The 13,712-nt window shown below is 42.9% G+C and overlaps 1 long non-coding RNA gene across 2 annotated transcripts in view; it reads right to left on the bottom strand.

Annotated features, from left to right (window-relative positions):
* Positions 1 to 1,818: 1,818 nt before the first annotated feature.
* Positions 1,819 to 13,712, bottom strand: part of LOC308426527 — a 43,744-nt gene continuing 31,850 nt past the window's right edge. Inside the window, exons 2-5 of one of the 2 annotated variants that reach the window (XR_013975211.1) lie at positions 11,515 to 11,587; positions 8,483 to 8,620; positions 3,045 to 3,133; positions 1,819 to 2,531 (exon numbers count right to left, since the gene is read on the bottom strand). This is a non-coding gene — a long non-coding RNA (uncharacterized lncRNA). Of the gene's footprint in view, positions 3,134 to 8,482; positions 8,621 to 11,514; positions 11,588 to 13,712 lie in introns of both variants that reach the window. The other variant, XR_013975212.1, reaches the window with a different exon arrangement.

A 13,712-nucleotide genomic window follows, 5' to 3' on the forward strand; every position in this document is an offset into this window, starting at 1 on the left:
TGAAAATTGGTGACTTCTAAGTTGTTTCTCTCTCTCTCTCTCTCTCTCTCTCTCTCTCTCTCTCTCTCTCTCTCTCTCTCTTAATTTGCAAAATGTTTTCTACAACCATCCCACTGAATATTTTTCTGTAGTTCCTGCTTTGGCGGGGTTCCTAACACCTGACTAATAGTTAGGTATTAGGTAATCTGATTTCATGGGCTCTGATTTCATGCGCTACAAAATTACTTTCCCTAAGAACTATGCCCTGGAGTCACTGAAGACATTAACCTGGCAGCCAGATTCTAGTCCTGCTCTCTACAGCTCAGCAGTTGAGGCTTCAGCCTCCAATAATAGGCTCAGCTAGGCCACACAACCTGAAGGCCTCTCTAAGCCGGCTCAGGCGGCCAGTTCTCCTCAATCTCTGTCCAGTCCTAATGACCACTTTTACAGAATGGTGAGAAGTGTCAATCAAACCTTTTCCGTTCCCCCAGATTAGTGTGAAAGATAACTTCTGTTGGTTCATTTAACATCAACTCACAACCTCAGCATCCCATGACATCCTCAATTAGGGAGGCTGAAAAGCCCAGGGCGTGCTCTCCTAGCTTCTGTGGTTAGTTGTGGTTAGCCACGTGACTTCTCCTGGCCAATGAACATACTACAATGGGGAAAGCTAAGAGAGAAGTTTCTGGTCTCCGGTTACACCACCAACCTGTGTCTTATCTTGGACTTAGACGTGATGACTGAGTGCAGAGACCTCTCTGAGAGCTGTTAAACAGGAAGAATGAATTCCATACCGAGACAGTAGAGAAGGAGAAACTGTAACAGCCTTGAAACAAACTGTGGTTACAGTTTTAAGGACCCAGTTAATGACATTGGGATTTTGTCTGGAAGTCCTTAACTACTAGCGATTCATGATGAACTATCTATGGGTTAAGTTTGGTGTTTAGAACTTGCCCAGTGGAAGCCGGTGGAAAGAATACATGCGCAGGTAAATGAAATAACACCAACGGTTGTGAAACTGGATCAGACTCACCAGGGCAACTCTAGTTTCCTATGTGTTTTAAATTCGCCATAAAAAACAAAAAACAAAAAAACAAACAAACAAACAAAAAAAAAAAACCAGAAAAAAAACTAAAAGACCAGAGAGTTGCCCAAAGAGTCCTGGGGAGGAGAGGCAATGGGGTAAGGGCTGGATTCTGAACTTTACAAGTACTCCTGAACAAACCAATGAGATTTGAAGGCAAACTGTTTAATTAAAATAGTGTAAATAGAAATGTCTTGCCTTTGACTATTATGCTAATGTGAAAGGAAATGAGGTAAATTGCTTATCAAACCAAAACCTTTGGATCATCTTTATGACATTCCTGTGACTTTAATGACTTTTAATGTCACCTCAAACCAAATAATACTGGGGGGGGGGGAGAGGAAAAAAATTCTCAAAAGCGAATTTTGCTAGAATGTTACTCGAAGTCCACTAGATATAAATTGACAAAATACACTTATTTGTCTGGTGCAGTTAGCTCTTAAAACCCACAGCTAAGAACAGTAGTACTAAGTATCATGCAGCAATTTAGAGGCTTTTCTCTCAGGAGCCAGTTCCCTACCCACAGTGCTGGCCAGAGGCATCTTTCCAGCAGGACTTGCATGCCAACCTCACCCCACCCCCACCCACAGTGTGGCCTGCTATGAAGAGGAAAGACTGGCTGTCTTTCCCAGAGCCTGCCTGAAGCAGACAGTGAGTAGCCCTTGTGATGTAGGATCAAGAAGGATGTCATAGTTTTCTTTTGTATCTTAATTCTTCATTTTCAATGCTTTACAGCGCCAGTTCTTCAGCTCCAATGAATCAATAAACGCAACGGAGAACAGTTCTCATACAAGAGCAATAAAAATAAATGCACACGCCCATAAAGTGATGAAGATGGGCGAGACACGGAACTTTCCAGGAAAGAAAAAAATAAAGGGTGAATGTAAACACACCACCATGTTCTCTGGTGTAAAGACTCTGAGTGGCTTTCACCTTAAAAATATTGCCAATCAAAAATGGGGTGTAGAAATGAACTAACATGACTCATATTTCTCAACGAAAAACATAGGCGGAACACATTTACAAGATAACAGAAGAGAAACCTTCCATGATCAAAGGGCTCCTAGAAATGACCCCCCAAAACACCAGCCATCAAAGAGAAAATTGACAAATTAGGCTCCATCAAAACTTGAAGCTGTGCTCTGGAAAATACTATGTTGAGAGAACAAAAGGACAAGTAACAACCAGGCCAAAGACAATGACATATCACATCCAACAAAATGAAAACATGGGACCCTCAATGAAGCACCAGTAAGGATGTTAAGGAAAGACGTAGAGAGGTGGACCAGTGGTTGAAGTGCTTGCTGTGTATTTGAGAGACTCGTTCGTATCTCTAGAACCCAGTTAGGCATGGGGACTTGCCTGGGACTTGCCTGTAATTTCTGCCACAGAAGCTGAAAATAGGATCTTCAGAGCAAGCCGGTACTTATAATACCTCAGGGAGACCTCTGAATTTGACTGAGAGACTCTGAAAAAGATAAAGTCGAAGACCCATAGAGGAAGATTCCTAATGTCATGCTGTTACACCTGCCCACACCTGTGTGCACCCAAGTGAACACATATACATGCACTCATACAGTACAAACACACACACACACACACACACACATACAGAAAGAGAAAGAGAGAACTATTATATTATTCTATTTCAGGTATGCACCAGCCAAACACTAAACAGCATAGGGGCTTTAGTAGTGTAAAGTTCTATATGACCACACAGATGGCTCAGCCAAAGAATCTGCATCCAGAGTACATAAAGAATTTAAAAATTTACTAGTAAGGAAATTAATGTCTTAAAAATTGGCAGCAATCTGAATAGGTATTTCATGAGAGAAGATATGATGGTTCATAAACACACGAAAAGATGTTCAACACTGTTAGTCATTAGAAAGTCGCCATGAAATCCTACTGAGATACCATTTACAAGAATAATTTCCGCAAAAACCTACATGCAGTAGCAACAAGGCTGGGTGGCACATACCTTTAATCTCAGCACTCAGGAGGCAGATGCAGGTGTGGATATCCGTGAGCTCCAGGTCAGCCTTGACTGTTGTAGTCGGTGTCCTATTGCTGTGAAGAGATACCATGACCACGGCAACTTGTATAAAGGAAAACATTTAATTGCAGCTTGCTTACAGCTTCAGGGGTTTGGGTCATTGTCAGCATAGCAGGAAGTATGGTGGCAAGTAGGGTGACATAACTGGGGAGGAGTTGAGAGTTCTACGGAGAGAGAGAGAGAGAGGGAGGGATGGAGGGAGGGGAGAGAGAGACAGACTGGGGGGGGGGAGAAGGGAGAGAGAAAGAGACTGAACCTGCTTTGAATACTTGAAATTTCAAAGACCACCCCTAATGACACACCTCCTCCAACTAAGCCACACAGGTGCCAACAAAGTCACACCTCCTAATAGTGCCACTCCCTGCTCACCAAGCTTTCAAATCTATGAGCATCTGGGGAAACCATTCTGATTTGAACCACCATAACTATACAGAGCTACTAAGAGAAACCCTGGCTAAAACAAGCAAATAAAATTGTAATACAAACTGCCAAAGTTAATATGGAGGAACTTCTACTTATACTGTTGGTACCTGCTCTGGAAACGTTTGGTGGTTTCTTACAATGTTAAATCTACACTTGTTTGTCAACCCTTGATTTAACTCCAGGGTGTGTGTGTGGGGAACATGAATACCCATAAAAACTTGCACATGGTTGCCCAAGACAGTGCTAAGTAGACCAGTCTCAAACTGTAAACATGATGACTTTTTCCTGGTAGGGGAGGATGGGTAAACATCTATGCAATGGTGCATCTGAGCAATGAAGAAAGATCATGATAATGAACTTGGAGAATCTCAAGGGTGCTGAGTCAAAGAGCAGCCTCTGGGGGTTGTGTAACTGTATGGTTCAATTTATATGCTATTCTTAAGAAGAGAATATAGTGACAGGCAACACAGTGATCATGGGGGTCAAGGTTCTTGGTAGGGAGAGGTGGTTTTTGTGTGCGTGTGTGTGTGTTGTTTTGAATGATGAAGCTGTTCTGTGTCCTAATGGTGGCTGTGTTTAACACTAAGTTCTGGTTGTATCCAAAGTCACAGACCTGAGCATTGCCCTCTAAAATTAATTCTATGCTCATTAAAGTTTTTCATGTAATTTTGAAGTTGGGAATGGGAAGTAAATACTAAAACTCAGCCAGAAGAGAAATCACACCAGAAGAGTGAAGATATTTTGAGCAGGGTGTCCGAAGACGCGTTCTTCCAGTTGCAACCTTTTGTGAGATTATCATGGCTGGAGTGTGGAACTGGCATGAACTCAGAGATGTGGGCATAGAACACAAATCAACGGGAGACGCCGAGGCCAGTGCATACAGGTTTGATAAATGGAGTTCATGGAAACTTTAGTACTTTCAACTATACAGTAGGGCTGCAGTCAACTCACCCTACCCAGTAAGTTCTTCATGGGCAGATTCAATCAATCACAGAAGGAAAATGTTTGTACTGTGTCTGTACAAATTATGTACAGACAATCTCCCCCTGTTATTTCCCAAACCTCTGGGTCTAACACGTATTTGATGGCATTTCTATATTGCATTAAGTATTAGAAACAGTCTAGGGATGACTTAAAACTTTTAAGAGGATGTTGGAAGGAACCAGGAAAACACCAGGTCATCTTACACAGGGGACTTGAATACTGGTGGGTTGTAACACCCAGTGGGGTCCTAGACCCTATCCCCGCTGGATACCAAGAAATGACTGTATTAAGTAATTTGAAACTAATATATAACAGCCACTGGAAATTGTGTTTAAGGGCTGGAGAGATGACTCAGCAGGTAAAGGTGATTGCTGCCAAGCCTGATGGACCAAGTTTGATCCTCCAAGTCCCACACTGTAGATCGGGGGAACTGTTTCCTGTAAGTTATCCTCTGACTATTACACATATGCTGGGATGTACATGCTTTCCCTCCATACTAAATAAATACATAAAATAATTTTAAAGTAAACTCAAATTTTGAATGCAATGAAAAGAACTAATTATATAAAACAAGTTCATAAAATCATTTTTCAGTATGAATGAGAAAGTTCATGGCAGTGCAGTTTCTAATGCAGAGAGAGAAAAAGATGGGAAGGCCATCAGAAATGAAATAGAATATATATTCACACTACGCAGTAGCTACATTAATATATTTGCCCATATGAAAAAATTAATATAGAGCACAATTTCTTTTCTTTCTTTCTTCCTTCCTTTCTTTTTTCGTTTCTTCTTCTTTTCTTCCTTCCTCATCCCCCGTCTCTCTCCTTTATATTTCTTGCTTCTTCCTCCTTTCTTTGTCTTGAGATGGGATCTCATATAGCTCAGATTAACCTTGTACTTGCTATTGAGCTGAGGGTGAACTTGAACTCCTGATCCTTTTGCCTCTGCCTCTTGAATGTTGGGATGACAGGCATATGCGCCTATTGTAACTATACACAAACCAGTCTGGAGAGCTGTGTGCCCCACTGCTTACAGTGAGATGGAAGGCGTAAGAGAATGGAGGGCACTCATGAATAGCTTCACCTAGTCAACTTTTAAAAGACCACTTCTGTATATAACAGTGTATTATTTATCATAAAGCACGGACTAATTTCACCACCCACCCAAGCTGCTTGAGCAAAGGCCTTTGAAAAAGGGGCCTCAAGGGACTGGAGACACAGTTTATTCGGGATGTCCACGAGAGCCTGTCCTAAAAAAGGGATCATGCTGGGTCATGTCAGATACCTCTTGGCTAGAAGGGTTTTCCATTCAGGCAAATCACTTTTCTACCCCAAGCCCAGTTCCCCAATAAGAAGCAGTTGCTGAAGAACAAGAGAGACTCTCTGACCGTCTCCAGGGCCAGGTCTTATTCACCCACTTTATCTGCAGTGTTTTGTGTATGAAGAAGAAAAGCAAAAACAAACCAAGAAAAAGACTTCATCCTGGGCCCTGAGACATGGCTCAGTGGTTAAGTGCACTGACTGCTTTCACAATGGACCTGGGTTTAGTTCTGAGCACCCGCATGAAGGCTCACAACCATCCTCAGCTCCAGTTCCGGGGGATCAGATGCCTGCCTCTGACCTCTATGAACACCAGACATACATGCGGTGCACAAACGCATATGCATGCAAAAACAATACACATAAAATAAGTTGATTTTAAAACAGAGAGTGCTGTGTCCCATGATCTTAACTGATGATCAGTTTGGCCATTATTGTTAGTGCTAACCAATAGTTAATGCCTAGGTCTACAGAGATGCTTTGGTAACTATTTTCTGTGGGGTTTATAGAGGTAAGTCATTTATGAACATTGACGATAACACAAGAGATGGTGTTGGATAAGAGAGTGAGGGAAGGAAAAGGAAGACAAAAGGGAGAGGGAGATGGAGAAGAATCTCCCTTGGAGAAGCCCTCTGTGCACAAAAAGCAGGAACAAGTATTCCCGTCCTGGCCTTACACAGGATGCTGGAGGCTTGGGCGGTCACATGATCAAACGATAGTTGTCTTACCGGTTCTCATGATCGCACAGGCCTCTCCCCACCAGAAGGTGCTCCTCATGGAGGAAACATAGAAAAGATAGATAGGGTACATAGAAAAGCCCATCCCATCTCAGCAGAGGAAGAATTTGAAACACACAGTTCTGAAAAATGCTCAGTGATTCTATGAATATATCAGGTATATTTATTCCCACACATAAAATTCCTTTTGTTACATTTATGGATGCCGCTAGTAATAAGAATGGAATTTAAAATGATTTTAATGGAATAAATGACAATTCTGTCAGGATAAATCAAGTCCTGCCTCATGTTTTAAAGTTATCTTCTGTGATTATAATTTTACTTGTGAAAATGTACTGCTACGGGGGAGAAATCCCTCAAGGTGGGCTCCTAATTTAGAAGTCCTTTAATACTGCTTGGGTTAATTGGAGCTACACTGGGAAGTCCCTCTGAGTTAATTATCACAAGGTCGCTTCTAAAATTGTCTTTAGGACAAACAAGGCCTCACTACTTTAGGTAAACACAACTTCCCACAAACAGCAAGAGTGAAGTGTGTTAGAATGGAACATACATAGCATTGTTCATAAAGGCATTTATAGCTTTGAGGTTATGAGTCAATATTTCTTGGAACTATTAAAAAGCATTTCTTTTCAGCACAGCAGGAAATTGGTTTGCTCATGTAACAAAGACTCTAGGAGCATCGGGTGAGGTGGTGCTGGACGACTGCTGTTCATGTTTACAGTGTAGGTAAATAGTGCTAACCTTCCGCTCATCCTCCAAGAACAAACGAGGGCCAGCTGAGGACCTCTTGCCTTCTCAAAAGTGCTGAAGGAAATCTAACATTTGAACAAAGCACCTGAGTCCTTCAGGGCTGCCTTTCACAATTTCAGGCCGGCCTGAAATTTTCATCCTGAATGAAGGTTTCTAGCTGGGGTGTGAGTTGAAGGGACTGAAGCTGAGGTAAAGATGTTCTAGCCCCACAACAGCCAATACAACACACTGTGTCAAGCACTTCCTGTTTACTGTGTCCTCTGGTCGCCACACGATTACAATCAGGAGGGAACAGAAGCTGTCAAAAGGGCTTCTTTGCAGCAGAAAGTGGTTAAGGCAAGGGTGCATGGGTACATGGTTTGTCAAGGTGCTGAAAACAAGTGACATTTGGGCTGTCAGCATTTAACGGGGCATCTACACTATACCTGCTCCCTAAAACTCAGGGCACTTTGTGAAGGAAGGGGTAAGCTTAAGAGTCACTCTGTAGGAAGGAGGGCTGGGAAGAACTATGCTGCTCGTGAACTCACAGTAGCCACTGTTGCTTGTACAGGGTCCACACAACACTAAACCAGTAGGCATTCAGTCACCTGGAGGACTTATGGGGCCCTGTCTCATGCAGGGAAGCTAATGGCAGTCAAGGACTGCCAAGGAAGTCATTGCTTTCAGCACTAGAGCCATTGGTGAGTTACCCGCAGTACCAATGCAAAGTGTCACATCTGTGCTTGTGAAGTGGCTGTAAGTGACCACTTCTAAAACACACGAGTCATAAAAAAAAAAAAAAAAGATGTGAAAGTGGGGCAGGGACTTGGTGGGAGGGATGGGGGAGGGGTTGGCGGAGGTAGGAGGATGATGAGAGGTGGGTGAGGAATGAGTATGACCAGAACATTTTATACGCACACACACATGCACTCACACATAAATAGAAGGTAGATAGATAGTATACATACTAATTGTATCTACATAGGTACAATATTGTCAAAAAATTAATTAGCTCTAAAAATGAGTCTCAAAAATGTTAAGCAATGTGGTCCAGGCTACCGAACCATAAATCTCAGTATCAGGATGCGAGCGGGATAGCTCCACAGAATCCTAGAGCATACACAGCTCATAGTCAGAGAACAGGAAATGGACACCTGAGACGGAGGCCTACCTTTTGAATAGTAACTCCATGCTAGATTTGTATTTCCTTCATCACCATCTTCCCTCAAGACGTTGACTATTATCACTGTGCACAGGGGATGGCTTCAGTGGTCAGACCATGGTCTGAATGAGAACTGTCGCCTGGGTTCTATGAGGAGTGAAAACAGTAAATTTATGTGTGAGCAAATAGATAAATTAAAGAACATCTATTTGGTAGAAACCTTGCAGATATGTGGAGGATGAGGAGGGGTTGGCGCTGGCAGTTTTGAGGACTTAATCTCTCTTTTGTGTTGTGAGCTCTCAAATGCCTCAGAGGATTCCCTATTCTGTTTCAAATGATTTGCACACGGTGAGAAACTGTGTTGAGAGCATGTGAACTACAGCCTTTAGGTGGTCCCTCTACGTAAAAGTATGCCCTTCCTTTATTCTGTAAGCAGAGAGTTCTGTGTCCTCACCACAGAGCAGATATTCAGAAAAGGGCAGAGAGCTCCACAGAACAGCTTCTCATAGAAGAAAAAGAAATCAAAATATAACTTATTGAAAATATTTGAACTATTCTTCCTTTTCTTTTAAAGATTTACTTATCTATTTTATGTACGTGAGTACACTGTCACTGTCTTCAGACACACCAGAAGAGGGCATCAGATCTCATTACAGATGGTTGTGAGCCACCATGGGGTTGCTGGGAATTGAACTCAGGACCTCTGGAAGGGCAGTCAGTGCTCTTAACCGCTGAGCCATCTCTCCAGCCCACATTTGAACTTTTCAAGTTGGACCTTTTGGCTGGCTTCTCAAAACTCTTTGTAGCCAGGTCTCAAGCTGGAAAACTCGTTGATGATTCACAAGTGCAGGATCTGTGAAGTAGCTGATGCTTGGCAGTAAGTGCCATCTTCAGAGGGATAGTCATCTTCCAAGGGCCTGCCGCAGGCCCTTGTATGAGCCATCAGATGTGAGAAATATGGGTGCTCATTACTCAAGAGACTCACAAAGTGCCTTCCTTCCTTTCTTCCTCTCTTCCTCCCTCCCTCCTTTCCTTCCTTCCTTCCTTCTTTCATTTCTTTCTAGTTCAACACATCCAGGGATGTCTAGACCATGGGTCAGGTACCAAGATAGGCCCGTGAGATGGAATATTGAGCTAAATGGGCCCCCTTTGACACTGTGATATCAAATGGTAGTACTTTCTTCTGGATTCTCTGAATTCTCTGTATCTTCTGACTCAAACATCAGTGCATACCAAAACTCTAGATTTTGAGTTGCAACCCTAAGTTTCTGATACCTTAGGTCAGGGATGTGGCTTGATAATGTGTGCAGTTACCAAATTCCTAAGTGAGACCGCAACCGTGGGTCTGGGGACACTTTGAGAACTGGTGTCCAGGACACAGAAGTCTAGAAACTGCAGACAGTTCTTACGCATGCCCAGGGCCAAACATCACAGAAGAACCATATACTCATTAGCATACAGATTGCAGTGTGGTATAGGGAATATTGAAGTAAGCATAGATGTTACCCTTGAGACCAAGAAATCCACATTATCATGGGAAAGACATACTAGGGCTTTCATAGACAATTCAGATGCCTTGCTGAATAGGTGTTATGTGGTTGGCATCTCAGCAGGGATGGAATGGCTGGAGAAATCTGCACATTTTGGAAGTGAGTGATCTCTGGACTCCCTATTAGGAAAAAAAAACCCAGGAAAAATGAACTTAAGGTCTTCTTCCTTCAAATATGTTAAGGCTGTAAGTTCAGACATCAGTGACAGTGCCTGTCACCATTTAAGCTGGGCATCTCCAGAGGCCAGAATTTCTATAACGAATTGATGGATGTCTGGACAGTCTTTCTAGAGACAAAGACATTTTGAGCTGCAGAACCAAGACCAAAAGGTTGAACAGGACAGTTCCTAGATGGTCCCTAAATTAGTAAACATTTACTTATTTATTTACTTGCTTACTTACTTACGTGAGACAAGGTGTCATTATGCATCCCTGGATGACATAAAACCCACTCCATAGACCAGGCTGGCCTTGAGTTAATAGAGATCTGCCCACCTCTGCCTCCTAGATGCTGGGATTAAGGTTGTGTATTATCACATTCGACTTATTACCTGCTCTTAGTGCCAGCTTAAGTCATTTGCTTTAATATGACCCCAGGAGGGAGTGTCTCTCTAACAGCCAGCCACCCCATAATGAGTCTGAATTATTCAGGAAGTATGGAACTCTGCCACTCCCACCCCCTTTCCTCCTGGCTGCAATGCACTGTTTGCTAAGTATGTGCACATGTGTTGGGCATGTTGGTCGGCTCCCTGCTACTTTATCAAACACCCGAGACAGTCAACCTTTGGCCCAATTTGGGATGTTCCATGACCAATTGACCCCGTTGGTTTGGGCCTTTGGAGAGGCAGCCATGATTTGCCTCATGATGAGGTAAGAGGAGAGAACAGGAAAGATGTTACCGAAGGTCAAGAACACATTTCCAGTGGCCCGAATCCTTCTAACTACAGATTCTACCACCAAGCTTGGAACTAGTCTGTGGGTGGTTGGGAGAAACGCAAGCTACAGTAGCATGAATATGAAGCACAAACCTCCTCCAAATGCACTCAGGCAGTGGAGTCCAGTTCATCAGATCTGGAAGACTCTTGAGGATTACCTAATTAATGTTTCTCTGCAGGTTATGCTAAATCATGGGGGATATCAATGGTTTTTAATTTGTTTTTCTTATTTGCTCAAGGGAGAAAGAATACAGAAAATGAAGTGGTGCCTTCCAACAGACCAACCAAAACAAATGGATGTGTGTGCATTTGCAGGCAATTTTTTAATCCAAAAGGGACAAAGCATGTGAAAACTTCTGTGTTCAGTTTTTCAACTTGAATGGAACTGGGTCTCCAACATTTGGCTTTTGGAAGCGAGGCTGCTGACTTCTGTTCTGTGGTCACTTTCTTGGGTCGTGACAAGTTTCAGCTTCTTCACAGGACCAGAGCTTTGGATGGCATGCCCATCCTTCCCTTCATATAAAAAAAAATCCTTCCTCCTCAAGCTCTAAAAATACCTCTGGGCCTTGGAGCACAGCCTTCTTTTCAGCAGCTTCTCTTCACCGGAACAGATGCTTGACCTGGAACAAGCTGAAACCAGAAAGAAAAAGAAGCTGATGTACATGTGGGTCTCCTTGAAGTGCCCGGTTTACAGAAAGAACAGAAAAAGTATTTGCGTCCTCAACCATGAGATCCCAGTTCAGTTCCACCTTCTCCTTTGCTTTTCTCAGGGAGGGCTTGGATGTGGTATTTTTATTTTGCTTTTGGTGGGAGATGATTTGGCAAGACAAGCTCAAAAGCGACTTGACTTTTCATTCTTTCAGCCGACATAAAGAAAACAGAATTAGGTTTTACTTGGTGACTCCCCCCACACCCCCCAGTTCTAGAAGTTATCTTTAGAAAACCCCATGGTACTCAAATGAAATAAAATTCTTCAAAGAATTGGTGGATAGACTTTAAGTCATGTAGGAGACTATTCAAGAACTCCATGGTGTACTATTCTGGATTTATGCCATTGCTACTTGTGAAAGTTTGTGTGTGTGTGTGTGTGTGTGTGTGTGTGTGTGTTGTTTGTCTGCCTCTCTCTATGTTTGTGTATCTCTCTGTCTCTGTCTCTGTGTTTGTTTATCTCTCTGTCTCTCTGTGTGTGTCTTTGTGCATTTTTCTGTGCATCTATCTGTCTCTGTCTCTCTGTCACTCTGTGTCTCTGTCTCTGTGTGTGTTGGGACCTCATATACACCGAGCATGGCCATTATCATTGAGATATATCCCCAGGCCATGACTGTGTTGAACTAGCAGGCCGGTGGGATTGCATAGGAGCCGGGCAGAAGTAAAGCAGAGCTGTTTCCAGTTTCGAGAAACATCCACATGAGTGAAGACACTGGTCAAGGGGGTGAAGGTGGAAGGTTAGGAGCCCCGACAGAATCCCTAAATGTGTTCTGGGGTTGCGAAGAGATCAAGGGGGAGGAGTCAGACAGGGAGAGGTCAGTGTAGCTAATACCCATGTAGAAGATGGGAAATCAATCCGAGAGTACAGAACTGTGTGACACATGAAGGAAAGAAAAAAGAAAATGACATGGAGGAAGCAGGTGCAATGGAGTCTGAGGAAAGAGGACTGTGAGCTCAAGACCTGGCCACAGAGCAAGACTTTGTCTCCAAACATCCAGGGAAACAACCAACCAGCAAACAAGTGGAAGGTTTATGTGGAGTGAGGGAATGTCAAAGGTCTGACGAGAAAGGCAAAAAGAAAACACTCTGGTCATCCCTGTGAAATTCTGGAACAGGACAATCGTTCTTAATGACTTAGTCAGCATAGCTTCTTCTGACACATCCTACCCAGCGTGCCTCCCTAGCTCGTCCCTCATACAAGACTTCCCAGTACAGATGAAGTTGTTCTCCCTCTTCCTGACTTTTCTCTTTCTGCTTACATTTTTGCATCAAGAATTTCTTTACCTGGACTTGATACTGTCAAATCCTGTACATTCCTTCACGGATTCTCAGGGGAATGTGATCAAAACACATCATATACATGGATGGGATGCCATAGCAAAACCCATTATAATCTAAGACTAATAGTATATGCTAATAAGCTTGTGCAAATTATAATAAAATAATTTTGTGTGTGGTTCCAGTGTGTTGAACTTGAAAAGACTAAAGATACAGGATGACAAAGACTAGACACAGGTGGCTCTTTCATTCCATCTTCTCTGGGCTCCATATTTAAATATTTCACATTCCAGAATAATTATTCTTCCGTTTATTACTTTAGCTTCCTAGCAATGTTGTATGGTGCCTGAAGGCTACCAGTTTACTGACTTGCATGCCGATCAGCAGCCCAAGGGTTTTAGAGTGGCCGGGAGTGAACAAGACTTGCCAGTGCTTGCACTAGGCTTCAGAAGCAATAGGGGTGGGTCAGGACATCTTTATTTGAATTCCAGGGTGATAACACAAGACACTTCACTCCCTTTTGAATCCTGGTTTCCCAGAGAAAAAAGTAAAGACAGCTTACCTGTCCCATCCACACCTTTTAAGAAAGATGGCTGCTCTTCAAAAGGTATCTACAGGATAAGAACCCCAGGTAAAGTTTGGAATTACTGAAATAATTGGTGCCTATCCTTAGCCATTCCAGCCATGCATATTAATGCCTGTCATGATAGGAATGGGACAATAGAGGCCATGTATGCTCACTGGTCATACCTCTCAATTGCATTGTTAA

Source organism: Micromys minutus (assembly GCF_963924665.1).
Source record: "Micromys minutus genome assembly, chromosome: 10".
Taxonomy (NCBI): domain Eukaryota; kingdom Metazoa; phylum Chordata; class Mammalia; order Rodentia; family Muridae; genus Micromys; species Micromys minutus.